Source organism: Puntigrus tetrazona, chromosome 25 (genome assembly GCF_018831695.1).
Source record: "Puntigrus tetrazona isolate hp1 chromosome 25, ASM1883169v1, whole genome shotgun sequence".
NCBI classification, from domain to species: domain Eukaryota; kingdom Metazoa; phylum Chordata; class Actinopteri; order Cypriniformes; family Cyprinidae; genus Puntigrus; species Puntigrus tetrazona.
The window spans coordinates 15,198,410-15,225,869 of NC_056723.1; the positions used below are offsets into that span (position 1 = coordinate 15,198,410).

General features: G+C 37.1%; 1 pseudogene; it reads right to left on the reverse strand.

The window, feature by feature from the left end:
* LOC122331301 lies at positions 1-27,343 on the reverse strand (annotated as a pseudogene).
* Positions 27,344-27,460: the final 117 nt, after the last annotated feature.

Consider the following 27,460-nt stretch of genomic DNA (forward strand, 5'->3'; position numbering starts at 1 on the left):
TCACATGGCGGCACACTGACCCTCCGATCTCCGTCTGGTCCCCTGGGGCAGGATGTCAACGTCCGCCGGAGAGATATGCTCCACCATCAGTTTCAGTGTACCTGGAACAACAGAAGATATAAGACTGAAGAGCAGCTGCTAAGACACTGCAATACCATGTGGCACCCAGTTTTGATAGTTCTTTGAAATATCTGTTGAAAATAAAATTATGATTACACAAATGAATGATTTTCTGCATGATCTCTGATATAACGTATATTTTAGCATTACCAATTCAAATTAAAGATAAAATGACAGACAAATACCAGAAATTAGCTTCACTTGAAAATGAGATCAAAAATTATTATCTCTTTCCAAATATCATTTGTCGAAACTATCAGTGTTTGAAGAATGTGGTATGTCCATAATAATATAAAAAATACAGCACAGGCACATCTACTGCGCCAATCAGAACAACCGAAATGTGCAATATGTTGGAAACATGTGACTGTTGACCAATGAGACTTTTGTGAGTATTGACGCATTATTGCTCCAGTAAGTAGCACTGGTTCTGAAGTACTTTTTTCTCATACAGTAATTAACAGAATTTGCTTTTAGGTGAACTATCTTTAATGAACGAAAAGAATCCTGCATGAATTGACGGATTCACAGGAACAAAATAACATTAATTATCAGTGTCATATTGACGATGGTTTGTCTGCACGTGGTTTACATATTGTTTCTGTTTTAAATTAGTTTTGACTAATTTCCTAATGGAGAAATGAAATTTTACTCGAAAATGACTGTTACACCTCATCTAAAACACGAACTGGCAGAGCCCACTGTAACTACAGTTTTACCAATAAATTGAGGGTGTAATTACAAGAGATAATAGTGAGAGATTAGCTGATCATACAGAGTTCATTCAAGTCTGTAAAGGCTCATGTTCACAATTAACTATGAAGATAACGATAGACACATTGTTCTAGTAATCATCTCTCAATATTAAAGAACAAATGAGTGCAAACCACAAATCGATATAAAACAACCTTGTTGGAATCAAGCCAGAACAGCTTTTTCTGAACTGATGAATGGAAGCCAATCAGAAACCATCCTGGGCTATAACGAATGTTTCACTAAACAGAAAGCTGCTTATAGTAGTTGTGTGACTGCTGGAAGTCTCTTTAATTAACAATTGACTATAACAGTTGACATTTGGTTGAGTTTACACAGGTGAACAAATTAAAATTCATTGTCTAATTTCAATGTTGCAATTGATATCCAATCACCGACGCCAGCTGATGTTGATATTTATTGCTTTTGTACTGTGTAGTCAACGTTAAGTCACGCCAATTACTATGTCAACCGAACTTCATATTCGCCGAAACGTAACGCTCCGTTCGACAATACACAACAGCCATTCGCTATATAGACGTCCGGTGCCTGGTGGGTTCTTGTAAGCTTCATACATTTTATACCACTGACAATGGACATTTGCCACAAAGAATTTGCTACTGTGACAAGCGGATCAGGCAAATAAATAGATCAATGTGCATTTTGATACGGACACCGCTGGACACGTGGTCAACCGCTGAGGCAGCCAGGAACCGACAGAGAAGCGTGACTCACAGAGTAATTACCGAGCGGCCACATCTGTCTAATGACCGTCACTGGATGAAGAGGCGCAATGACTGAACGTCAGATGGGGATAGAGCACGCTTATCGCACAAATGAGACTGGAAAGAAAGAAGAAGTGAGAACACTTGACTTCTGCACATCACCAGGGGCACTGATGGAAAGACGCATTGCACGCCCATTAGACACAAACATTGGACCCAGATGCCATATGGTGGGCTTATGTACTGTATATAAATGTGTTATGAACCACTGAGATATCAGATAATGCATCTAGAGAAAGTGAGAAATGAATAGGTCAATACCTTTGCTTTTTCTTATTAAAGGCATCTCGAAAGGCGATGAACCCTTCCACAGGCTGCTAGGAGCCAGGGCTTCTGCATGCCACAGCACCTCTTCCTGTCAGAGTGGCTGCCATAACATCAGGCAGACCCCCACACTTCACCACCAATGCTGCTCTAATATAAAAGAGGTTAGTTTACTAATTATTTTTTTATCTGACCACACTGAGAATAATACTACATGCATCAGTAGCAAATGATGAATCATGTCACCATTTGTTTACCCTCATGTCATTCCAAAACCCGAATTTTTCGCTTACACCTCGAAATAAAATTTGACCTGCATTATACCTGATGGACTTGAAAATTCTATCCATCCTATTAGCTTGTTACATCAAATGAGCAAACATATGGAGCTGTAATCACAAATGTGTGCAAAATGATGTGCTTGATGTTTTAAATAGTGTTCATTTCTGTTGAAACTGCAGTGATACACACTATTGGCACGTATAATGCAACCCTAAAGAGGTTTTTACAACAATGTTTATTTAAAACATTTGTTTTCACTAATTTAAGAATTTGGTATGTACACAACTTGCACGTATTAAAAGAAAGTTTTGACCTAGTTTGTTGACCAATGATGATGTTTTTGTAGGGGGCTACATTAAGGCAGACCAATCATTAATCATGAGCCAAAAAAACATTGGGAATAAGATGACAACAGTGTAATTTATGTGAAGATTAATAGTAAATAATGGATATCATTTACATTTATGAAGATATTGCAGCAAAATAGACTTTAATTCTGAAAGTCAGAGACAAAGTTTTTAAGGACCTATTTTAAAAATCATTTTAGACTTTATTTGCTTGTTTTCTCTCTTTATACATTAATACTGGTGCGCTGCATTACAGTGTCAGCTTGGAAAGACATGAATGAGTATGACATGATTGACAGGATGATCATTTAGTATACTGTTTGCGCCAGTTCTACGCGTGCTTCAACAGTATCTGATGTCAGTGAACATGGTAAGAATTGACCTTTTCTGATTAGTATTCAGAAACTGCTTTAAAACAAATTCGTTATTGAATCAGTGAATCAACTGGCGCGCCAGTATGTGTGTGTGAGCGGTGTGTGTGATACACACCGACATTTCCACTGCAGCCGTATCTGTGGGGAAGAGCGCCAAATACATGTAAATATCAATGTTGGGTGTGCGTTCTGAAGAATCATATAAAATATTTACACAGCAGACAAGTGTGATTCCTGTAGTGCATCTCTCGCCCACACAAAACCCGAAGCGCTGCTGATGCCATGTAATAGAGGCTGAGAGGAAGTGCTGTAATCTATGATGGCTCAATCACAATGCAGTGCAGTTGAAACTACTGAAGTTTATATAGCTGAGTGCAGTGAGAACGAAGCCTTTATGGATTTATCTATTGGTATTTGGACATATCATGCTGACCTGATAAACAAGGCATAGAAAGATTTGGAGATGAGCAATGAGAGATTATGAAACAATTTACACAGGCTTAGAATAGCATACATTTTAATGAATTACATTACTTATAAATACATGATTAAATAACTGATCGCTAACATCACTACCATGCAGGGACAGCTTGTATCATTTCATTGCATAACGATGAAAGAGATATTGCATACATACTTTCAAACTAAAACATATATGATGCATAATTATGTATATTCTCCAGGCATCCCTACAACAAACACCATTTCCCTGCCTGATGATGAGAACGATCGTGATTGTCGTCGAGCTTTATTGAGTAAAACTGCCCACACAAAACTAGTAGTAAGAAAATCACACAATTTAGATAACACATAGTTGCTGGAAGACTCAAATAGCTTTTTGAATGAACAGATGCTTTACTATGTCCGTAATAACACACCTTGGCTTTGTAATGTATGACATGAATGGATGGCCGCTGACAGTACAAGAGATGTCTATTCTGGCCACATCTCCAGCCTAAGTGCCAAGAAGAGGACAGACACCTCACACACCTTCCACGTGAGACTCACTCACACACTGCCGCTGTTTTATTGATGACGGAGGGGGACGAGACATATTTTTATAACCAGCACCAACTGTCGCCCGCTTTTTAATGGTCCTCCAAAGAGAGCTAATACCTGAGCTGTTCCCTCAGAGTTTATGTGTATTTAACAGACGAACCAAATGAGCCCACTCCATTACAGCAGACAAGAAAGCTAATATAACTGACAGTATTGTCTCTGCTGGAGGCTGGCTTAGCTGCCAGTGGTGGGGAATGCTAACATGTCACAAGACATGACAAAGCTGGCTTTCACAAATCCAGGTGTCATTTCCCCGTCCCTTCTCCCACTAATAAAAGCTCACTGGAGAAACAGCAATTGTGTCAAACCTAGAAGCAGCCAGACCAGACGCACTTCAAACAAGTACTGCAGATGGGTGTTTTTAACAATTTGAGACAAGCTTGTCTGACCAGTGTTCGGGAAAAGTATCAGTGCAATGCATTACTAATACTGGCGGCTACTCCCTGAAGAAGGAAGGAACTATTTTTTAAGTAAATCTGAAAAATTACTGACATTACATTTGATTCGAGTCCATAAACGATATCTGCCAGCATTATTTATGCAGATAGCATTTGGTATTTATGTTGAATTTATTGCAGTGGCAATTATCTGCACTTTTTAGCACTAAAGTACTGAGTATAACAGTATGCAAACTTATTGAGTGTAAATGTTCGCTTTAATTCAAATTATTAATAGACAATAAACCTCCCTACACCTAATCCTCACCAATACTTTATTTTCTTTGTTTATTTCATTTTACAGAAACAGATGCTTTTCTAGTTGATTTTAAAAATTATGGCACAGAATGCACCATATATGATCCAATCATCATGCTTTTATATTATTTAGTATGCTCAAATGAAAGAACCCTGAATGTTTATCAATTTGAATATATTCATGTTCTTTTCATGCAAACTGCTTGACTCCACGTATCTTCTTACTTGTAAGGAAAATGCATTAAATATTAGCTAAGAATTTTAAGGAAAACAAGGTGTCTTAGATGGTGAACACTTGCTCTCTCTGCCGAAGTAAACATAATTATATAACTAACTTGAACTTATGATTTTTCACGTTGTCTATATGGGCATTTAATACAATCAGTAAATCCCAGCATATTCAGCAATAAAGTTACAGTAATGGCAGATATCTAAAACAATATTAGTGATGTCTGAATAGAAATGTATTTGTATTCGCAGTACATTACAAAGCTGAGTGATTAATGGCAAATAAACACATACAGAGCAGCATCACGTACAGCATGACAAGACATGTTCACGTAAACCCTCAGCTGCACACGGCATATTGGTGACACTTCGGCAGGACGCGCTAAATGCTTGTTGGTGTTGCAGCTCTGCAAGACAAAGAACCAACTACAATAATCCAGAGTGGGCAGTTCGTACAAGAACACGCGAAAAATAAGAACCTGAACAAGGAAGAGAAATTAACATGACAAAGACATTTATGTGCACAGATTCTGATCTAAACACAAACTGAGTTAAAATCGGTACAATCTGTATGCTGGACGATTCTGAAAGCACAAGATAAGTCCGCAACGTGCCACTGACAGAATTGAAATCATCAGCAAACAAAAACAATAAAAGCCCTTGAAAGGTCAACAGGACATAAATTATTTTCTACAGTAGTCTCTGCAAAGCTTTTGTGTCTGAACTTGGAAAGAGAAGAATCAGAAACATTGACCATTATCTGCTATCCCTTCTTAGGACCTGTTTTTATTAGGAATGTGTAGCACCCACTCAGATCCATTAATAATAGAGCAGATGACGACAAAGTGTTCTAGGAAGGTGATTTTTAGACACCATACTGCGAAGTACTAACCACCATGTGGTTATTAAAGATGACTGATATTTGTAGAGAGGTGTTAAGGCTTAACAATATGTTACTACGTATGTTTACCAACACAGATTAATAAAAACTTAGAAGATGAATCATAATTGCTATAGTATTATTTATTTATGAAATTATAATTTTAACTGGAACTCTAAAATACACTTAAATTTAAATACAATAAACATTTAAATGTACTTCATATTTAGATTTTACATTAAATATTAAACACACACCAATATATGAAATACTTTATCAATTATATGTCACGTTCCTGACTCATTTGTTTTGTCTCGTGCCATGTGCTCAGGTTTACCTTCTTCCTTCGTGTTAATTGTATACCGTTTTCACTCGCCCTCGTTGACTGATCAACTCCCTTTGTGTATTTAAGTCCTGTGTGTTTTGAGTTCACAAGGTCTGATCGACTATATTACTCTATAGTATGGCGTCCTGCCTGTTTGCTCATATATATATATTTATTTTCCTCGTTATGATTATTATTTTTTCCTGTTTAAGTTTATTTCAGTGCTCCTGCGTCAAACCACCGTAAACGTGACACAGAACTAATTATATAAGAATGAATATTTATTAAAGAATTATTTAGATTTATCATCACCAAGGACTGCTTAAAACTAACATTGTGATGTTACAGCAACAATAGCATCTAAATGCCACAGATAGCAAATGTTTGCAAAAAATGATAATAATGCGCTATATTTACTACTTGAAATAAGCACAGTTAACTTGTGCTGTTTAGATATTAATGCCGACATGAACAGCTGTCTTGAAATTCGTGGAGAAAAGAAGTTCTTCGCCATCTTGTTGTGCAAAACAAAACTGGAAGGAATACAGAAAATTTGAACCATGTATTCTGGCTGTTATTTACGTGAAATTGATAGCACATTGCATAAACTGTGCATGAGCCCTTAAAACATCCAGATCAAAAAAGAAAATAAACAGAAAAGCAACTGTTTACACAGCAGCCATCAGAGATCAAAGGACAGTTTAGCTTATCTATTACGTAGAGTTTATTTACAATGTTTGACATGACTTGTAGAGATCAGGAAGTCGGAGAGTTGCCCATGAGGGGCCATTTCTCTGATAAATGATCTGAGATAAGAGAGAATGTCTGATACTTTCTGATCATCAGCCAGAAAACATCACTCAACATGAACAATTACAACAAAACCATTTTCCAATTAGGACTAGACTCAGTTAAAATGGTAAAATTTGAGCTATATTAGTGATAAACATTGAAACCCACACTGACCTAAGCTTGAAATATTTTTGTGTGAAAGTTGTAAGGTCAGTCTATTTTAGACATAAACACACACTTCATACTGAGAGCGGTTCCCATAAATGAATGGGAGTTTATCGTGAGCACAGACAACTTCATCTTCACTACCAATTGATCTTTCATGTCATTCTTTGGGATCTAAATGTCCTTTTTGAGATCAGGTACTTTCTATGATGAAAAACACGGCCTTTGCATTGCATAGGCTCTATTTTCAAATATCTGTGCTATTAAACTAGACGCGTCATCATTCAAGTTTAACTCATTTAGTTAGCCTTGCTCGCATTAAGAGATGTAATTTGATTCAGACAGCGTATCATTTCACTGACTGCTTCCAAATCATGCTTCTATAGTACTGTGATAGCGACATCTCCTTTATATTTGAATTCCAAAACACTTAAGTGATCCGCATTGTCTGCTCAATCCATTGTTACGCATACGCTTTGATTCGTGGTCTCCGTTTGGCTGGTTGTTGCCAGGGAGGACTGGCACACTTGAACAATCCACTCCGTACTGAGCGCCGACCCCGAACCGATAAGAACTGGAATCAACATCGATCGCTAATACGAGAGCACTGGTTGACGAACAGGTGACTAATCGGTGAAGAGGACTTGATATGATATGATGGAATCTCAGCTCTCTTTTTGACCCCTGAAGGTCAGGGGATGAGTGTGACGTACAGAGGGTTTGGTGCACATCAACAGCCTTGTTGCCCTGATCTGCTGGGACATTTGAGCCATTGTGGAAGGCTGGCACATTACGACTCAAAGACAGCAATGATCTTTTTTAAATGCTGCAGATCTGGTCACTTTTTACTTCGACCAATTGCTGAAACGGATTTGGTACGTGACTTGGCCAGACGCAAATAACCTTTGGACACTGGTCATGTGACAAACTTGTGGAATATTACACATCTAGCATAACGTATCATCTACCCACAAAACTGAAATTCGGACATCCAGAATGTATGTGTCACAATCAGTGTTGAAAGCGGAAGACGCGAATTGGAGAAGACCGCTGAGTAATTGAAAATTGAAATCTGAAGTTGATAGTTTATTGATGCATTTTAGTATGTTTCAGACCAGATCATTTCAGTTGTGTTGTTGCTCATGGAGTGGTTTTCATCAAAATATCTTAATTCATGTTCTGAAGATGACAGGTCCATTCGATTTCACGCAATTGTGTATTTAATATAAGACCTCATTTTAGTTAAATGACTTGATTCATACATATCGTTTCGTTAGCGTCATATGAATTTCAGCATTGCCAATTGGTAATATATGTAACGAAGGGTCTTATGGGTTTGGAACAACGTGAGTAGAAAATTACGACACTTTCATGTTGTAACCAGTCATTTATTTGCATACACTATTAATTAATTTATATCACCGGGAAATGAGAGTTCCTAAAAAATAAAGAACTACTAATGTAAGATTATTTAAGTTAATAAGAAATAAATATGGTCGAAAGATTTGAAAACAGGAATTAAATTATTTAAAAATATTGCATAATGAAATTATAGTAAAGGCATGATGTTGATTAAATGATATTAGTACACCAGAACTGGTACAAAAATGAAAGAAACCACACCTAAAAGCAAGAAAACAAACATACTTTTTAATAAATGCTTTTCCAAGCAATGGAACGTTGAGCTCTGAAAGTATAAACTGAAAAAATCTGGATTCTTCATTATGACCAATGAATCCTGCAGCCTAAAATTAGCTTTTCCCCCCCAAAATCAATTCGGATTTTTCTAGTCAACCAACGGCTCACACAAAATTGGGAATCAATACTTTGTATGGCAGTCCAATTACTTACATAGTCCCACAGTTTCAATGCCTCAGATCTTTGAAATATTAACAAAAGCTGGTACCCAGCTATACAACTTATATTACCTAGAGACCTGAAATGTATTAGTTCATATAAGTTCGAAAACAAAAACAGAGCCTCACTTAACTTGGACCCTCTTGCCAATTTTGCTCTTTATATAATAGCGACTTGAGAATTTACCTCCTGAAACATCCATACACAGTATCATTAAAGCTACCTTCCCAAGTTCTTACGAAAACGCCATTGCTCAGACGAGCTCACGACTGGATGGTGATTCAGTCCCGGCCAACACATCAATCATTTCGAATCCAGGCTCGTATAATTAGGTGACCGCTTCGCTCGATTTAGAGTTCTTTCTTACCATTACAAATTCCTATTTCGCCCTCCGCAATAAACCCATATTAACCAGGAAATACAGGCAGGGAAATGAACATTTGAAGAGTGAAGATAATCATCTTGTGACACATGCTGGTCATTCAGATTAATGGGGACGGATGCATCGTAAAGATTTTATGCATCACTATGTAAAGTTGCTACTACCAGAGTTTACAGACTTTTAAACGATAAGCACACTTGGAAATTTATCGATAATGATAGCTAACACAGCTAAACATTTAAATACATTAATAAATAGGCAATTAGCATTAGAGCTCTATTCCATAAAAGAGCAGATGGAAAGGAAACATTATGTGCATGGATTTGCAGTAAACCAGACCATTTTCTACCACAAGACGCACAAATTACCACCTGCTGACACAAAGTACAGAAGCGTGTGAAATAATGTAATACAAATACGATTAATTTGGAAGAGCAAACGACAAACACATAGCTGATTATTTTGATACTTATTCTGCACATTTATCTCAAAGGAAACTCCTGCAAATGGCAAGATTTAAGAAGGTCAGCATGGTAATAAGTTTATTTAATCTTCACTTAATGCTGAACTTCTGACTTGCAATTATTTAATGATTACACGAATATCTTCCTCAAATCTTAAAGAAATATTCATATATTATATTTATTCTATAATTTACTTCACCTCAAGTATTTCCAAACAAAAAATCGACCAGACTGTTTTATCACTCACTGATCATAGTAATGATAATTGTATGATAAAAATCACTGAAAGTGACTCCCAGCAATATTGCCCTACACGGCATTGTTGTGGTACTGAGCTTGGTGACTTCTGGTATTCTCACCACCCACATCACGGTGTCGAGACCTTTTCTGCATTTCATCCAGTAGCGCAACAACAGAGACGATTTCACAACCCACCTGACCACTATCATGCTAACTGACCAGAAAGACAACCCAATGAAAGAATCAAGATAAAATGGTTTCACGAGCAACAAAACCATAGTATGTTCAAATAACATGTCACCTAAATTATAATTTGTGTTTTTCGGCCAAATAATGATTTAAATTTCAATCGTTTCTACACACAAATTACTTTTGGCCTCGAATATATAAGGTCAATGTCGCCGTATGAACCTTTTTATACTGATTGGTACATATGCAACCATCTGTGTTTTTATTGTATAGAAAAGAGCAGCCTATTGTGTTCCACGGGTCAATGTCGTGAGATTTTTAATTTATGGGTAACTATTTGCGGTGCCAGCGCGAACTGTCTTAAATGGTTTATTTGTGCCAGTGACCACTAAGCTTTTTCAACATGCTATTATTTCCATTATAACTAAAGTTAACGGGGAGAATATTAAAGAATCACCAAACGACACGCTTCTGTACTCTATTTCTATATTCTTATTTGGCGCCAAGACTCTGTAAATTATGTTGGATCGCGAAGACAAGATCTTTGCGCCATTATTGTTCCTAATGAAATGCCCATGCCCATCGGCACCATTTTTGGATTGGCCTTCGCTAATTTGCGCGCTTTAGTAAAACTGTCCTCATATGTTTTAAACTGGCATAGATGGACCGGAACACCACGCTGTGATTGAGGCACGAGCGCCACCACAGCAATGGTGAGATGCGCATTTTTCGACAGACTTACCAAAAGGAATCTTAATATTCACAACATTGGACAAGGTTAGGTTCATCAGTCCAGCTGAAATATCCATTCGCGTATCTGGAATAGATTGACAAAGCGAGACTCCACTGTTATCCTCATTCATACCTAGGCTGGTAGCTCCTGTTTACTGGCGAGTACAGAAAATAACTGGTATTGGTCTCACCTGATGGAAAGATATTCATTTTCCACTGGCCAGCGGCTCCATCCTCCCACTCGGCCTGGACGCGGTTGTGCCCAGTCTTCTGATGGTCACACACCACTCTCACCTTCAGAGAGGCTTTATCAGAGGTGGATAGAGAAAAACAACACATCTGATGAAGCTAACAGAGCTAGCCTCTCCGTAAGCGACCAGTGCTGTGATACTACAAACATACAAATGATGTATAGTCATTAGCCATGAATAAAAATAAATACAATATTGAGATTCTATGGCTGGATTGGTTGAAAATAATAATTAAGGCTTATTAATATCACCAAAAAATTACAGATGGACATTTAATCAGTTTCACATACAGATAAACTGAAATTAGAAAAATTACAGAAGAAATGAAAATATAATTTAAGTAGCTACCTGAAATAATTTCAGTCAGATGGTCACTATTTATTTATTTATTTCTGAAACAAATTTCAGTTACACATTTCACCATCCTATTAATTCTAATTAATGATTTAATACATTAAGTAATAAATTAAGTGACATATGTTCATTAATTAAATTTGTCTTATTCACATTGGCATTGGGAACTTCGAGACATCACATAAGTATTTATTGAATAAATTGACACAATATGAATTATTGAAATCTTTTATGTGTAAATAATGTAGTAGTTCATTATATATTTTGCCATTATTTTACATTCCATTCATTCACATCAACTCCAGATAGAAGGTCAATTTCTTTTTCACGCACATATTTACTAGTCAAAATGAAAACACCTATTTATAATAATAAAATGTATTATTTGGATTAATTATTTGATTAATTTTGGAATAATAATTTATCTACTTATTAAGATTTAAAGGTCATTCATAATAAAGTTTTTATTAACAAATACTTTATTTTCCTTTAGTCACATTGTTGATATTTCATCTGCCATTATAGTGGAAGCGATTCTGACCACCAGGGCTTGATACTTGTTATGATTGGTCGACTAGCAGGGGACAGTCACTTCAGGCTCCTGTTCGCACTTCACCCATCACAGGAAAAATCGCTGAGCTTCTGCGAACGCCGCCGGGCCAGAAGAAACAGCAGTATGTCACAGCCGGTATTCAGTCTCACCGCACTTCAACCCGAATCAGTCTGAAGTGTACAAACCGCTGGACTAACGTGAAGGTAACAACCGATGCCGAGTTTTCGCAGAGACTTATAGTTCGTATATTATCTTCAGTCTAGAAAGCTTTGTTGCAAGCATATGATGTTGTAAAGTCACTCGGAACAGCGCTGATGCTATCATGAGAATGTCTATCGCCAGCAGCCGTCGGTGTCATATATTGCGGATCCGTGCACATGGCGTGTTTTCCATGACAGCCTGACCTACGATCGCTTGCGCTTCATAAATACAGCCTTCCCTCTCTAAATGTGTTCCACGCGGCTGCTGACGAGTCTGAACCCGACACATTTCTATGAGAAGGGCTACATTGCTGATGTGACGTGATTTATCTCACATTGACACGACAAACACATGGAATTCATTCATTACATGGGTACACTAGATCTAAACTCTGAACTAGCCTTATAATGTGAATCACTTTCATATGAAGAGCTACTGTTATCTCGGAAAACACACAGATTTGGATCAGTGAATTATACCAACACAGAATTACAGAAGACGATATAAAGGAAAAACATGAGTTAAATGCAAGCCTATAAACTCATTGTATCTCAAAGTTTTCATGCATGCTTTTATGCAAACTTTTGCTATATTACATTTTTCTTTTCATTTGATTGATACTTTTATCAAGTCATTTATGTAATTGTAATGTTATAAAGGTAGTTGCTATGGAATATCTTTTTCTACACTTACTAAAAAAGATACTCATCAATCTCTCTCACCCTGGAGATGCCTTTTAAAATTGTGATTGAGACTTAAAGTCAACACTTCACAACGCTATCAGTCGATCGTTACACTACGCAATTCTAAATTATTATAATTAATTATTTATGAAAAGATATAATGTATAACAATGGCATTAAGGAATACTGAGTATTGCATTATATCCTTAATAAACTTAACTTTATCCGTATCCTTTTTATCACCCAAGTAGGGAAAAATAAACATGCAAAAACGCTTTTAAAATAAATTAAAATTATACTAATCAAGGCCCAAAATATATATATATATATTTTTACATTATATATTTGAAAATTAAGTTTATTACTCATATATATTAAAACAATAATAATATTGTCATACATATTTTGAAACTATTTACATATTATTTTTCTTTATATTTGATATTATATTTAAAATTGTGTTTATTATATAAACATATTTTATATACATGCATAAGTTAGAATATATATGTAAATATTAAATTATTGGTATTTTTTAAAGAATCTGATCATAAAGCTGTCATATTATGACATAAGTCTTAATATTCAGGCATAACTACACCGACCTGACCAGGGCTTTGACGGATGGACGATCGCGACAGCAGGAAGAGAGGAGTGAGACCAGGATGTGGAAGAGCGAGAGAGGCATACACGGCAGGAGCACTAAGACTACGTCCGACAGGTGAATGCGTGAGCCACGAACTGCCTGGAACAAACACACGGGGCTTCTGACTTGCATGGCTTATAGTCGTAATAATAAAACAGACCTGGAAGTATGGTTCATACTTTCACAACGAGAACCGCTCGCCGATAATAGCTGTGTCTGATGAATACAGGAAGACAAAACAAAATGAAGACGTTGCACCAATCGTGCCTTCGCTCATCCACGCAAGGTCCATGTGCTGTCACTTCGATAGAATAGCAGCAGTAGTAACAGCGTCCCAGTACAATGCATATATGCTCACTGTAGTCAATACTATTGGAGATGTAGTAGAGCTGCTCTCGCATCCTCTGCGTCCAGGTGAGTGCGACCATTACAAGTTGTTATAACACTGACAATGATGTGCAGCAGTATTATAAGCCAAGGTTTATGTACTCAGCTAAGACAATTGAATAAACATGTGATATATTTTTTGCTCAACTTGATACAAAGTCAGAGGACTTTTAACATACTTGTTCAATGTTGTTGTGGAGAAACTCATTTCAAACAGAGAAAAATGTTTTACTTGTAGTAAAATGTACTGAAATTCATGTTTTATCTGTTTTAACATATACCGTATGACACCTATTATGACACATATTATATGTATATTTTCATCTTTTTCTACCTTGTCATGAATTTTATTTCCCTCACCATCTATTTTATACAAAAATTTAAGAAACACGTATATATTTCTAAATGTATTATGTAAAAGATAATAGGAATTAAATAAAATTAATTAACTGATAGTGCGTACTAAAATTGGAAATGATCACGATTGAACTTGCAGTATTATATGAATAATTACTATTATTACTAACATTTATCAAGTTCCACCTAGACAAACAATTTTTCAAAATATAAATGTAATTATTTACAGTAAATAAAATTAACTAACATTAAAGATATATAAATATAATGTATAAAATAGAAAATATACAAAATATATTACAATAATTTAAATTGAGCATTTGAAATATGTCAGCCAAATACAGAAAATAAAAGATACTAAATAACTGAGTAAATGATCCGTTTGCAACAAATAAATAAATAATTCAATAAGTACGCTCATCAATCAAATCAAATCAATGAATGTGGCAGTAGGGAGCCCTGAAAACTAGCTTTCTAGCCTAAACTACAGAGAGTGGAAAGTGCAATATCATTAATGCCCTCAGAAATCAGAAATTTGAGTTGGTATGATCACATTCAGAGTAAGAGACTTCAGCACTACTGAGAAGGAGCCGCTGACCCACTACATGCCCCAGTCTCGCTTAATTAATGAAATATGCTGGTCGAAAGTAACCAGTTAAGATATCAGTTCACGTTATTACAATTGCCGATATCAAATCCTCATTGGCAGCAGGAACGTGATCTGACAGTTAGCGCTATCGCGCCACCAAATCTGGCTCCTTCAATGCTCCAATAAAACGAAGGGCAAACGAGACTTGACTATGCCTACAACTCATGAATGCTCGTTCAGATTTTACTCAGCACCCCGTGACCGCTTAAACTCACACATTCCCTGCAATCATGCTGATAAACTACAACCAGAGGTATTTTCACACAGATAACGCACGTTGACAAGCAACACATTCTCGATTCAGAGATGCTTTGGCATTGACACGTGTTGTTGACCCAGTTCTATCTAGATTTACTGACAGAACGGTGGCTACTAGTCAATAGGTGCACGTGATATACTTATATATATACTACACGCTCATACGAAACTATTTGCACTTTTTGAAGGACATGAAGAGACTATGTGTGTGTGTATGCACACACTGCTCTCTAAAAAGCTTGAATCAGCAAGACTTTAATGGCTTTATAAAACATTTATGCTGATCAAGGTCACATTTGTTTTGATCAAAAATTTAGCAAGAATGTAATATTGTGAAATATTATTAGATTTAAAAAGAGCTGTTTTATGAATACATTATAAAACGGAATTAATTCCTATGATTAAAGCTTAATTTTTCTGTATGAAAAATTGGCTCTCAATATTTATTATCAATGTTAACATTTTGTCTGCGATTGTTTGATCAATAAAATACTAAAAACATACATTTATTTATAATATAATGGCTTGATTGAACAATATACACTACCGCTGCGCGTGGGATCAGTAAAAACTATGTCTCAGTCTTCAATATCTCATGTCGCCTCGGCGCCATCTTGAAACCCGGGCATCCAAGTTCAGCTCCTATCTTCAGTGGGGAAAACATCAATACGTGTGATAAATCAGTGTCTTTATTAAATAACGGTTATAAAAGCTTATTCTCACAGCACGCATAATCCTGACATCTGGGAAACAGCCTATAGCAAACCTATCAATATCTGATTCACGTGGTTTCAAAATAATGGCCTCAAAACCCTGACTGTCTTTACTACTTTTAAATCAATTTGAAACACTATGAAAACAAATACCAGAAATTAGTGGTCAATGAATAAATATATTAGCTACATAAAATGACCACACAGAACATTTAAAGTTCCAGTGCGCCTTGATTCAATCAATCATTTCACAAAGCTCGAGCGGGCGATCAACAACGCCACAATAACATCTGACCATGATCTTTCTGTCTGAACGCTTAAAATGAATATAAAAATCAATATTTGTGCGGAGTTGTTCTGTAATTGACCTAAGCGCCCCTGACATTTAACCAGTACCAGTAGTAACTATCACCATCCTCGAGCAGATTTCAGCCTGCTCAGGGAGAAACCACCCCGCGGTCACCTGCTGACATGAGCATTACTCTGCCAGAAACGATTTACACCATTTCATTCCAGTCGCATTTGTGCCTTCCCAGAGACGAGATAAAGTATCATCCGACTGATTATATGCTTTTGAGCTCAGCCTGGCAGTCAGCAATTGAAAACCTGTGGATCTTCTGCAAGGAAACACTTATCATTGATCCCTTGCAGGGATCACCAGTAGAAGAAAGCAGTGAACCCCGAAGTTCCTGCTGAGCATCACTAGTTCTTCTAGCTACTGCTAATGGCGTGCAAAAATGCAGTGACAAGAGATGAGAGAGACTATACTCAGTAACCTTGACTTAATCAGTGCTTTAAAGAGATTTATTCATGTTCATAAAGATTGCATATCTTAATTCCTCATTTGGCAAAATATGTAGTTTTTTTTTTTTTTTCTTTTTAAATATTGGATATAATATATCCGATATAATATATAACATATAAATTGCTTAAAAAAATAATTGCAATTTTTGTTTTGCTTTTGATTTACTAAAATGTCAATCGTCAGGCATATTTGCAATAAAATCACTTATACACACAAATATGTAATTTTGCAACCTACAATTAACATATAACATGCTTCTTCAAGTCATAATTAAGCATGTTGTTTATATTTGTACATACCATTGTACTGCAACTGATTGAATGACAATGTAACGCTATTTTTCAAACCAAATTTTTATTCTCTAGAAACCTTAAGCAGACGCTATAACACTCCTTTTAATGTGCTAAACTTTGTGATTACTGATGTTATGACTTATAATGTATTTCGCATAGAAAACAGCTATTTTGGGAAACTGAACAGATATAATTACAAATCACTTACATTACAGAGATGAATATTGGTATCATAACATCAACACTACTGATTTTCTATGGAAGTTTACACTCGATTTGTCAAATTCGTTACATTGAGACTATTTGCATGATGCCTGTAGAGCAGATAATCAGGGTGGAATTTTGCCAGCTGGGAGATTCGCATTATGTTCTCGCTGGAATTCTGTTGGTTGCCTCGCGCTTCTGAACTAATATTGACTGAAAAGGTCTACATATTCGATAATCTGTGAATGAAGATCTTACTGGATACAGATGTAGATAAAGCAGTCTGCAGGCTGGCGAGAGCTTCTTGCCCGGTCTCTCCCACGCCGAGCAACAAAGATGTGCCCCAGGCATAACAGCTTCACGAGCTTGATACCCCGGCAGGAGCTCATTAGTCTTCTTCAGCCGCTGGCTGGAATATTCACATAAATGATACATTGTTAGAACAATGCTAGAGTAAGGTCTTAAAATTCCTGGTCTTATTTAAGCTCGATATTTGGACAGGTTGCAATGGCTCTGGCTTTTCCTGCACGAATGTCATTTAAGTTAAGACATTAAACAAAGCAAAGGATCACTAACAATCGTGCTTTGCATTCTGATAACTTGGTCACTATTGGTATACTGCACCGGAGCCAGGAGGTGATGACCGTGGCCCCATCGCACTTATTCCCAGGAGGTAGAGGAGTGATGATTCTGGCCATGATCTGAAAACCCAGAGGAAAAATGTACCCTTTATCTGTAGGACATTTGTCACAGTATGATTGAAGATAAGCTTTATGGAAGACTGCCTGGCATTTTTATGACCGTATGCTCAGTGGTGGTTTGTGATAATTTATTTTTGATGCCAAGGACCCACAGTGATGATTTTCTCTTCACAAAATACCAAAAGAAGCTGTATTGCTGTATACATTTTGTATGATTATGTTTTAAAGCATTAAAATGATTAAAATAATACCTGAAATTGTTTATTTATATGTTAAGATAGTACATATATATATATATATATATATATATATACATATATATATATATATATATATATATATATTACATATATAACTACCACTAATTATTATATGATTATAATTTTGATCAAAAATATAACTTTAAAATGTATATTATTATAAAGTATTCTCTGCAATGTGTTCAACTGGCAAGTATTGTTTAAAGCAACATGAAAATGAACAAACATAACAAAATGTAATAATAATATTATAATGGAGCAATCTGGAGCATAAGATTACTAAATGTGCAGTATGAGAAAGAAGAAATTGTTGTTCATTGAAAATAAAGAAGGTGCCTAGGAACTAACTGAAGATTTGCACAAAGGTAGTCCACGAGTCAACCCCAAGAGTGGGAGCACGCTACAAACGACAGGACTTCAACTTCCTAGTGTCTGAAGACTTCCTGTTTGTGAAATTAATGTTCGTAGTATGGGAACAATGTGTTTCACAACAAAGATTTTAGGACCGCCATTACTAAGATACTTCCAAATGACTTAATTATAGCTTATTGAATTACTCCGCCATCAATGAATGTGCGCTTTTATTTAGCAGTGAAACACTTATCATTCGGGTTATCTCACTGACAAATAAAACATTTACAAGTGACACCCATTTGCATGACAGGCTTTTGAGGACAAAAATACTGTTATACAAAGACTAAAAATAGATCTTGCAGAAGAGGTATCTGATATTTCATTAATCACTGCTCTCAGGAGCAGAAACATGGTTCAAAGCAGCAGGAGTGTGAAGAATACTGTAAACGTTTTACATTGGTAACTGAACTCGTGTACCGCGCCATCCAGCCGATAAGAGCTGGTCTGAGGAATCTTGTTGAAATTTTTAATTGATATACTGGTCATTTATTTTACATTTGCGGATTACATCCAACAACAACAGGTAATGCTTTCAATATTGAGTAATTGCGTATTTGACTGACTACTTGACAACACTTATAATAAAAATTGGATGTATTGTTTTGCACCTAGTAACTTTAATAGTTAAAAATAAAAAGATGAATCACAGTAAAAATCTATTGAAGACAGCCTAAATAAAAATATGTACATAAATGACAGCATAATATAAAATAAATAAAGAAAACAACAACACAAAGTACAATCAAATAAAAGACAAACAAGACAAACTAAAAACAATAAAATAGAAATACAAGAATAAAACAATACGGTGTAAACAAGAGAAAAATTGGAAACAACAGAAGACATACAATAAAACTAAACGAAATAAAACAAAAGCAGCAAACGAAAGAAGACAAAACAAGACAATGAGCCAAAAAAACAGAACCAAAAACCCAAAAGTAAAAAACAGTAAAATGAAAAACAAAAACACAATGCATTGAAAAGTAAACTGAAATAAAAGGAAAACAAAGTAAAGGGGAGAGAGGGTGTCTATTACATTAACCAGTTTTGCTGCATTTCCCTCCATTTCCAGTGTAAGGTTTGTGATCTACTTGCAGTCACTCATCTAAATTAAAAACATTACACACCCTATGAGAAAGCAGATTAATAAGTCTAAATCTAAGTTAAGATCAGATTTTTAATTCAAATTACTTTGACTCTTGCTGGGACTGGACATGTTGGACTTGAAAGCAACATTTCTTCCTAAGTGGGTCAAGCACAGATAACATCCCAGATAAACCCATATGAGGGAATATCTAGGTTAAAACAGCTTCTCTAGAGCCAAACAAGGCAAAGCGACTGAAACATGTGACTCACAGCCCATTCACAAACTCCACCAATATTCCCAAAGCGTTTCCCCTATGGAGGAAGGGACCTCGTGAGAGGATTTACCTGAACTGGCATCGCGAACAGGTTGGGACACAGGAAGAAGAACCACATCAGCTGATTGGTGTCCACAGCGATGAGGTTACAGATCTGCCCACTGTCATTTCCCCCATGGACATGTTGGAGGTGCAGAGACGCATTATTTTTATTGAAGATCTTTGTCTGGAAGTGAAACCCGACATCATATTATTTACAGCGTTGGGGTAGCGTAATCAGATTACCTTTTCAAGGAACTAGTGAAGCAATGCATTCAATTTATAACACGGTCACTGGCGCTGACCTGAATGGCTCCCCCTCAGATTGATTCCAGTCTCGATAGCAGCGTAGTAGGAGGCCTGGAGGAAAGTCCTCTGGAGGAGCAGAGCGAAGAACAGGAGAACAGCGAGGGCGTAGGCGTTAGCGAGAAACTCCTGGGAGGAGATGAAGTAGATTCGAGGTGCTTCACCTGAAATACACATTTAGTGTTAGCCAAGACTTCCTCTAGTGAGAGGTTTTGACCACACTGTTACTCAGTTAATGCTACTAACTAAGTCTTTCCTTACTATGGTACTATCCTGTCACCAATCCACAATTTCATCTAATTAAACCAATGAAAAAGAAACAATAACTCTTCTCACTGCATTTTTTTAATTTATGAAATAATAAAGCAAATTTAATCACCACTATACAAAAGTTTGTCACTGACAAGTCAATACAGATTGTACAGAGCCTGAACGATATCGCAGCTATTTGTTTTCTCCTTTAAAAGCCACCTTTGGAAATGCCATAACCATAAATAATAAAAAAAATGTGGATTGTCGATGCCTCATAACAGTGTCTCGCCATCGCTAACTACATGTGGTGAAGTGGATTACATCACACAAAGACATCCAAACAGGCCAACATCTGACATCCGAGAGCCAGACAGTTACGCTGTTAAACTTTTCAATAATTGATGAGCGGCATGACGATAAAGCGCTTTGTAACACAAGATGAAAATGTTACATGAAAGATGCAGCCATGGCCAGAAGCGAGTCTCCCACTCCAACACTTTTCTAACTCTCGCTCAAAATACCTCAGAGAACAAAAGACAACCACAAAAATACAATTCCAGCATCTTTTACTTTCGGGCCGACCGAAAATCTGCCTTTATTCTTGTTTGTTTTCTATATGTTCTATGACTCAGATGTCGCATAAAGGACATTGAATGTTGTTACCGGTGGCTGAATGGTGTAGTTCTCTTTACTGAGATGATGCACGATGCCGGAGATGCAGAAAGCGGCCCAGCAGAAGCCGAGAAGGTCTGCCATGAAGCGGTAGGTGATGCTGAGGAGAAGAGGTTTTCCGAAAGCCTGTCTCAAAGCCGTCCAGATCCACTTGGGCCCTTGCGGCTGAATGCCTTGAGGCCTCTGAATAAGTAACAGAAAAGTAAAGGCAGATGTGAATAGAACCAAGATTTTCATGAATGTACCCTACGTATTCAAAGAAGGAAGTCAAAATATTCAGTTTTTATCTCAGCGTTAAAGGAAAATTCCAAAGTCCGACTAAAGCGTTTTAGATAAAAAAACTGTGATGAATGTTTGTGTATAACTTTGAGACAACCTTGCCAGAACATTCCCTGTGAGCACATTGGTGCATTTCTTTTTATTAAGTGAAGAAAAAGCGTCGACAGGGATTGATTTTATCATTTGGGAATTGATTAGATGGGTGTTGCCCACGAGATGTGACACGAATCCCGAACTGCTGCACTAAAGAACAGAATCCATCATATCTAGCATTTATTACTAACGGAGTTCACCACGAGACGTGACCGGTGTCACACTGCGCTCGTGAAAACTCTCACGATTTGAACTCTCACGATATCCGTTTACCTGGAAATGAGCGCACAGGCACGTAAGCACACACACAGCATGCTCTTTACTCCCACGAGAACAGAGGCTGAAGTCCTTCACCCCGCTGAGGTCAAAGGTCATTGCATTCACAGAGAATAAAAAACAAGAGTGTTCTGAAGACACGTACGCTCTAGACATGAAACTGAAGAGGTTTTCCACATCTGTCTTCCTGTGGTTTGTGACGTATGTGACTTTTCATCTTCATCATCAAACCCAGAGAGAACAGACACGCAGATGTTTTTTGTGTGTGTGACATCATTTTACAGCCAGACTTCAGAGGATTACTTATGAAATATTATATTAGCAGTAATTTAGTAAAATTTTAGCATGTCTTGTAGTCGTTGTAGCAGTTCTGGTTCCAGTCATTCCCATATTTTTGCTTATTTTGCTTCTGCTTTTAGCCTATCTGTATATTTGCAGGCCAAAATCCTCAAACAGATTACAATTTTTATTTCTGGTGTTAACATTTCCATACTTTTGAAGACCTAATCATACCCTGTCAACCCACCTGTTTTGATTTTTGTTGATTGTATTTAGGTCTAGAACCCCATAAAAATCTTCTTTTGCTCATTAGTAACACGTCCTAGCAATGCACTCTTTAAAGTCCCTTTTTGTAAAAGGTAAAATGTAATGAAAGAATATATGACTATATATATTCTTATAACGTACCTTCTGAGCTTCAAAGGCCTCGCGGAGCTTTCAGGTAGTTAGTTAGAGCTCTCATAGCGATTGGTAGCTTGCCGATGACCTTCAGATCGATGGGACGTCTGTGTGCTGCGGTGATGAAGGTGTTCATCCACCAGTATGTGCTTTTTGGACAGCAGGTTCACGAACGGCTGCAGGAATCGAACCCCCAGGTCCTGTAGGTCCTCCGAGGGGCTTCACTTGGTGGGGGTGTCTGAAACACATATATCGCTGTGGAAAAATAGAGAAAACACTGTCGAAAAGTCTTCCAGTTGCACAAACGAAAGAAAAAGCGATGTTTCTACTCTCTGCATTGAAGAGCAGCATTTAAAAACAGTGATTTTCCTTTCATAATTCTCACAGTGTCATATAGTTTGTGAAAAACACAAAGGCAAACTGTGTCTGGACTCGCTTCAGGCATTCTATAAATATAATAAATATCAAATTTAATTTAAAAAAGACTTTAAAATTATTGCAAATTCAAACTATTATATTACATTATATTACACAAAATATTATATATATTGCCATTTACAAAATGCAAAATTATAATATTATACTATTAATGATATTACATTAGGATTATTAACATATATTATAAAAATGAAAAACTATATACATATTTCTGAAAATATTGGTATCTTAAAAAAGGTTTTTAAATCATAAAACCAACTGATATGCTTCACGTGCAAAGGCAAACAGTGTAATAACTAACTAACTAACTAAGAATTTCAATTAATCTTTTTTCCCCCTTTTTAATAACTGGCCCATGATATCTCAAAATTAATTACATTAGTACAAAGATATTGCACACAAACATCCTCTGGTGGAACATGTGATCCATTTCATTTCATAGCTAACACCGCATTTATAATGAGATGCATGGCTATAATTAAACCAGTCGTATTTATTTTCAATTCAAAACCGCATTTTGTCATTTCTGGAGTTCAGAAGCACAAATATATTTTCACTGCATGGAAAAGAGCAGCCTGGACACTCGACTGAATATCTCCTTTCATGTTTTACAGAAGGGAAACGTCATCGGGGTTTGAAACAACAAGTGGGAGAGAAAAATACTATTTTCCGACAGAGAAAACTTCACAATCCAGATTAAAGACGGGATAGGATTCAGGTCTCATCTGTCGGAGACGCGATCAGACTTTTGTATTTTCCGAGGCTGCAATATATAGCGAGAAAATCACAGCTAGAGGCTGAAGAATAAGAGAAATCAAAATGGAGAATGGAGAATCGATGGCGGGAATACAAATGACAGACACACAATCATTTACCCTCCTCAGGATGGCGTTGATCTCCACGGCCAACAGCAGGCCGTACAGCAGCGTCAGTAAACCTGTGATGCGAAAGCGCAGCTGTCTCAGGCCGATGCCGTGCTCTGTGTACTTGGCAAACTTGATCGTTTTAGAGACAAACGCCAGAACCCAGTAAATGAGCAGAGCTGAGAAGAAGAAAAAAATACATATAATGATAAATAACATCACATTCTCTATACACCTCAGCACCAAAAGCATCGGCCTCCGCTGGTTCCGCACAGCTAAAATGGCTTCTCACTCCAGATGTTCAGAGACAGGATGATAAATACGGTTAGTCTCTTTAAAATGTCCTGCCGTCCGCAAAAATATTGCAGTCGAGGTATGTGATTACAGGGCTGTGACTTCAATCTCTCGTCTAGACAACGTTCGGATGATTTGAAGTCATTGTGGAAAAACTCTTTTAGCCTGGAAACGAAACAGCAGTTGGAAAACAGCACTGAACAAACAAGGACCATTAATCTGTAGCACCGCAATGCAGCCGTTTTTTAGTAAAATGGGATCTGTGTGAATGCAGATGACTGAGTTCAATTGTTTCAAAAGAAGCAAGCTTCTGCAGTAATTACAGTTAATGAGGCTTTGCATCACACTTTAGAAAGTTATGAATTAAATGGGCATTTCGCATCACAGTAACAGAAAACTCTGTTCTTGATACACTTAAAAAGACACTATAAGGCTGGTACGCACTCATCAGTAGTTTGGGGAAGTTGGAGGTCTCTATGTTGTGGTAGTAGATGATTGACGTGATGGCGCCATGAAGGCCAAACATGATGGCATATAGAGGTGCAGGTGGACCCGACTGATTAAACCTGAGAAGAGAGAGAGAGAAACAGTGTTAGACATCAACATTTACAATAGAATATGAATGAATGAATGATTTTCCATTATTTCATTGTCAAGATTTGAATTCATACATAATTATATTAATGAATGCATACTAAGTATTGGTACTTTTATTCCACATTGATTTTCTTTGATAAAAAATTAGTGTAAGAACATTATAATGTTACACAAAAACATTTATTTTGAATGCAATTAATCGTTACATCACTAATTAATATATATGTATACACACAGACATAGCTTTAAATGAAAAAGATGATGATGATTTTCATAAAGAAAAGGAAAGGCGATGTGCGTAACTGACAAGAAAAACAAACTAATAATTTCTATTGAAATCGATTTTGTTTTGATGAGATACACAGACAGATGAATCTCACCCGTCGGATACGATGCCCTCGGCTATTTCACAGACGATGATGAAGAGCAGGATGAAGGTGAGGATCAGCGGAGGTTGTGTCGGGGAAGTGCAGCCAAGTGCTGTGATGAATGTGCACCTTGGAACTCTGACTCCCCCAACCTACGGTACAGTGATTAAATATCTGTACATCGCTTACAGCAACATAATTCTCCCTGACAGGACCTGATGTAAACGATCCTTGAGGAATAAATTATTTGTCTGTATATGATCATTTGGCAGGTGCTTTTATACAGACTGAGAAATTCCGATCTGAGCAAATATACTGTATCAGTGGATGAAGCGTCTTAAATCACCGTCCTTTCTAGGTTGCTGTAATAACACTGGGACAGATTTTGTCTGTAATAACCTGAAGAACTGAATATTGGGGATATGAGCATCGGCTTCCTGGGGTTTGGGGAAGGGGGTACTGAAATCCCGATCTGAATCAAATGATTAAGTGATACATCGATCAGCAGAAACATGGCGTCTGCAGGATGATTTTGTTTATCAAATATATGTTCCCAGAAAAAAAAGATGATTCCAAATGGTTTGTAAAATAAACAGTAGGTTGGTGCAGGTTAGCTTACTCTGACTCTTGTGGTATGGGAGAATCGAGCCGGGTTCTTCCTGTAACTCGACTCTCTGACAGTATGATGGCTTCAGCTGTACATTCCATCACTAAGGTCACATTGGTTTGGCTAAAATAAAAATGTTTCCCACAGAGGCTTGACAAACTCTGTCCCGGTCTCTCCATGTGGTTCTCCACACCCCATTTGAGGAAAAGGACTACTTGAGCTCGGATCAATTATGCAGTGTTTATGTTCATAATGAATTAGCCAAATGTTCATAAAATGAATTTCAAAGAGCTCATTAATCATTTCCTGTCTGTTTCTCTGATCCTTTCACAAACAAAACACTAATCAAAATGGTGCAGTACACCTAAATCTTTTTGATTCTCAGTTTATCTGTCTGTCTGTCTATCTATTTGTCTAACCTTTAGTCTGTTTATCCATGCTTCTATGTGTCTATCTGTCTATCCAGCTGTCTGTCTACCTGTGTATCTATTTAATCTATCCTTCAGTCTGTTTATCTGCCCATCTATCTATTTGTGTCAATCTATCTATCCAACTGTCTTTCCATCTGTCTGTTTATCTGTCTATCCACCCATTTATCTGCCCACCTGTCTGTCTATCTAACTGTATATCTTCCTTTCTGTCTATCTGTTATTTATCTTTCTGCGTATCTGCTAGTCTTTCTATCTGTATCCATCTGTCTATTTGTCTTTACAGCCATCGGTCTATCCACCCATATATCTGTCTACCTATCCATCTGTCTGTCTATCCGCTTGTCTATCCAACTGTCTACTAGTTTATATATCTGTGTGCATCTGCCTATCTGCCTGTCTTTCCATCCACCTGTCTATCTATCTATCTATCCACCAACCCATCTGTCTCTCTATCCAACTGTATGTCTACCTTCCTCTCTATCTGTTTCTACCCAACTGTCTGTCTATCTACCTGTCTTTCCATCTGTCAGTTTATCTGTCTATCCACCCATTTATCTGTCTGTCTATCTAACTGTATGTCTACATATGTCTTTCTGTCTGTCATTTATCTTTCTGCATATCTGCTAGCCTTTCTGCCTGTATCCATCTGTCTTTCCATCCATCGGCCTGTCTATCCACCCATATATCTGTCTATCTATCAATCTGTCTATCTGCATCTATCCAACTATCTACCAGTCTATATATCAATCTGCCTATCTGTCCACCCATCTATCTTTCTGTCAGTCTATCTGCTTATGTATCTATCCATTTGTCCTTTTGTCTGTCTATCCAACTGTCGGCCTATTCGTAAGTCTATTCACTCATCCATCTGTCTGTCTATACATCCATCCAGTTTATCTGTCCATGTATTTCTATCTATCCATCTATCTATCATGATTAAAGTTACAGGACATAGTAAAATAGTTTAATAGAGTGTTCATTCACTCCATCCACTCAGTATTGCGACACAATCGTGCACCAGTTCTCACCTGTCTCTGACACTCACCGATGAAGAGGATAGGAAATGTGATGAAGAGCAGGAAGACGTGCGCACCACTGTGAGGGCGTCCAGGAAGCAGCCGTTGTTGAGGACACACGCCGTCCACGTTGTAAGCGGCCGAGTTGTTGTCGTTGCCGCCGAGAACGCCGCCAAGGACATGGTGGTATCGGGTCTCTGAGGCGATCCGGTACAAGAAAGACGAAAC